This window comes from Macaca mulatta, chromosome 7 (assembly GCF_049350105.2).
Source record: "Macaca mulatta isolate MMU2019108-1 chromosome 7, T2T-MMU8v2.0, whole genome shotgun sequence".
NCBI lineage: Eukaryota > Metazoa > Chordata > Mammalia > Primates > Cercopithecidae > Macaca > Macaca mulatta.
This window is the reverse complement of record NC_133412.1, coordinates 148,432,882-148,436,283: the sequence shown is the minus strand read 5'-3', so window position 1 is coordinate 148,436,283 and position 3,402 is coordinate 148,432,882. Positions and strand designations below refer to the sequence as shown.

Sequence of the window (3,402 nt, the reverse complement as noted above, 5' to 3'; positions counted from 1 at the left end):
TGTAGCTGCTACTCCTAATTCCAGATGAAAATTTCCTGTCGTTCAAAGGCAGAGCCGTTTGTGTGTGATTTATGCAACCCCTGGGTTCCATCAAAATGAAAAGAGTTACTGAAATAGAAGTTTTTCTTATTGCCATGCCAACAGCAGACCCACAACCTCAGCTTACAAACACAATCTGTGCTAAAGCCCAAAGCACATACCCTCACGTGCCTCCATCAGAAAGATCTTTCCATTTCCTTCAAGAACAAACCTCCTTCACGTACAATATCCCTCCCAGTAGCATATGTAGGCCTCATTCCTCAGGGAACTTGCAGGAACACACACACACACACACACACACACACTCCTCCAGCACACACCTCCTTTCTCATTCTCCAGAGACCCAGGGGTGTGTGTGTGAATGTCTGAACTGATGACATATTGTGACAGAGGACGCAAGACAGTGAGGCACAGCCTCAAAGCAATGCAGGTCACAGCAATAGGCTTTATATAACCCAGAGCCACGGAGAGACCCAAAATAGCAGCCTCCCTGCTGCTCAGTTAGTCTCCTCCATCAACCAGGGATAAAATTAGAGCAGGCGCTGACGTGCACCTGCGTCTGCACAGGGACTCCAGGGAGACAGTGAGAACAGGCTCGACACTCTGCCATCGGCCACGCAGACTGCCAGATTTTTCAGACCCAATCTGTTACCAGACAGAACCGTGTGCGTGTATGCGTGTGTGTGTGGTACGCGCACGCATGGGTGTACATGCGGGCCATGTGGAGCCCTGCTCTGAGGAGAACATTTCAAGGGAATGGCGGGGAAGTTTGGCAGCATGGGGCTTTGAGAAGAATGTTCCAGGCTTTTTGGGGAAGAAGTCAGTCCCCACATCCAGTCTCCATTTTACTTCATAGTTCCTTTTTGCTGCCCTCCCTACCACTTCTCTCTGGCCTATGTGGGGTCAAGTTTGGCTGGGACATCCTCCCTCTAAGACCTCGTTCTGCCTGGGACGTCCTCCCTCTAAGACCTCGTTCTGCAAAACAAACAACAAACTAAAACAAAATCCTACTGTGTTTATTTCGATTCAACCAAACACACACAGTCTGAAGAGTAAAAGCTTGTGCCAAGAGGTCCGGAAGAGAGACAGGCTGGTGAATGTGGCTGAATGTTCTGCAGGCCCCAGGACCCCACTTTGCCTGGAAGCCATGAACGCCGCTCACATGTGGGATTGGCAGAAATCCTGTCCTCCTGAGGCAGCAGGTGATTTGTTCTTTTTCTGCTTGAGGGAAAACAAGGCAGAATAATATTCCCCCCAAAAGATGCACAGTTAAAGGTTAGTTATTTTGGTCAGTACATACCAGATATGATACAAATTTCAAAGGAGGAAGCATGGCTGACCCCAGGAACCAGAGACCAGATAAATAGGTACAAACTAGATGGAATGAGACAAGACTGTGTTTTGTTTTGTTTTGTTTTCAGGAAAAAGCCATCATCCCACACTATGGCCTCTGAAATTCTACTATGACACATTCATTTTGGGAAGTTTATGTCCTTGGACTTCCCTCGGAAGTAAATACTTTAGAAGCTGGCCATGGTGGCACAGGCATATAGTCCTAGCTATTTGGGAGACTGAGGTGGGAGGATTGCTTGAGCCCAGGAGTTCAAGGTTACAGTGAGCTGCAATCGTACTACTGCACCCCAGCCCTCTGGGTGACAGAGCGAGACTGCCTCTCTACAGAAGTTTTTTGGCCAGGTGCAATGGCTCACGCCTGTAATCCCCACACTTTGGGAGGCCAACGCTGGTGGATCACCTGAGTTCAGGAGTTCGAGACCAGCCTGACCAACATGGAGAAACCCCGTCTCTAATAAAAATACAACATTAGCCAGGCGTGGTGGTGGGCACCTGTAATCCTAGCTAGTCGGGAGGCTGAGGCAGCAGAATCGCGTGACCCGAGGAGGCGGAGGTTGCAGTGAGCCCAGATCACACCACTGCACTCCAGCCTGGGCGACAGAGTGAGACCCTTTCTCCAAAATAATAATAATAATACATAAATAAATAAATAAAATAAAAATTTATATGGGCCGGGCACAGTGGCTGACGCCTGTAATCCCAGCACTTTGTGAGGCTGAGGCAGGTGAATCGCTTGGGCTCAGGAACTTGAGACAAGCCTGGGCAACATGGCAAAACCGTATCTCTACTAAAAATACAAAAATAGCCAGGCATGGTGGTGCACACCTGTAGTCCCAACTACTTGGGAGGCTGAGGCAGGAGGGTCACTTGAGTCCAAGAAGTTGAGGCTGCAGTGAGCAGTGACTGTGCCACTGCACTCCTGACTGGGTGACACAGTGAGACCTTGTCTCAAAAAAAAAAAAAAAAAAAAAAAAAAAAAACCAAAAAACAAATTGCGGGGGCCGGGCGCGGTGGCTCAAAGTAATCCCAGCAGTTTGGGAGGCCGAGGCAGGCAGATCACGAGGTCAGAAGATCGAGACCAGCCTGGCCAACATGGTGAAGCCCCATCTCTACTAAAAATACAAAAATTGGCCGGGTGTGGTGGCATGTACCTGTAATCCCAGCTACTCAGGAGGCTGAGGCAGGAGAATCACTTAATCCAGAGAGTCGGAGACTGCAGTGAGCTGAGATGGCGCCACTGCATTCCAGCCTGGTGACAGAGCAAGATTCCATCTCAAAAAGAAAATAACAATAATAAGAAAAATAAAAAAATTTAAGAAGGAAAAAAATACCTTAGTGAGTGGTAACATATTCAACTATTTCACATGGAGGTATCCATAATTTATCCTTTTCCTTTTAAGGTAACCCACATAAATCCTGGATTCCCATACAGCCCAGAATCTGTGCAGTATCATTTTCAAAAAACAAAACAACATACACGCATGTGCGAAAGCACACAAACACACACACACACACACAAATCTAATTTTTAATGGCCAGGTGTGGTAGCTCACACCTGTAATCCCAGCATTTTGTGAGTTCGAGATGGGTGGATTACCTAAAGTCAGGAGTTTCAGACCAGCCTGGCCAACATAGTGAAACCCCGTCTCCACTAAAAATACAAAAAATGACCTGGGCATGGTAACACATGCCTGTAACGCCAGCTCCTCAGGAGGCTGAGGCAGGAGAATCACTTGAACCCAGGAGGCAGAGGTTGCAGCTAGCCGAGATCGAGCCACTGCACTCCATCCTGGGCAACAAGAGCGAAACTCCATCTCAAAATAAAATAAAATAATTTTTAAAACAATTCCCATTTTTATTTAAATGTTGAGAAAAGCAACAAAAAGGATCTGACAGCAAGCAAAACCACACTCTGAACTTCCCTTTTCCCTCCTCCAAGTCTTTTTTTTTTTTGAGATGGAGTCTTGCTCTGTCACCGAGGCTGGAGTGCAGTGGTGTGATCTCGGCTCA

The 3,402-nt window shown here is 47.4% G+C and overlaps 1 long non-coding RNA gene across 1 annotated transcript; it reads right to left on the bottom strand.

Moving 5' to 3' along the window:
- Positions 1 to 1,147: 1,147 nt before the first annotated feature.
- LOC144330372 (uncharacterized) lies at positions 1,148 to 3,118 on the bottom strand. The gene is made up of 3 exons (XR_013396461.1): positions 2,990 to 3,118; positions 2,544 to 2,664; positions 1,148 to 1,257 (listed from the first exon to the last, which is right to left on the bottom strand). It is a non-coding gene; the product is annotated as an uncharacterized LOC144330372 (long non-coding RNA).
- Positions 3,119 to 3,402: the final 284 nt, after the last annotated feature.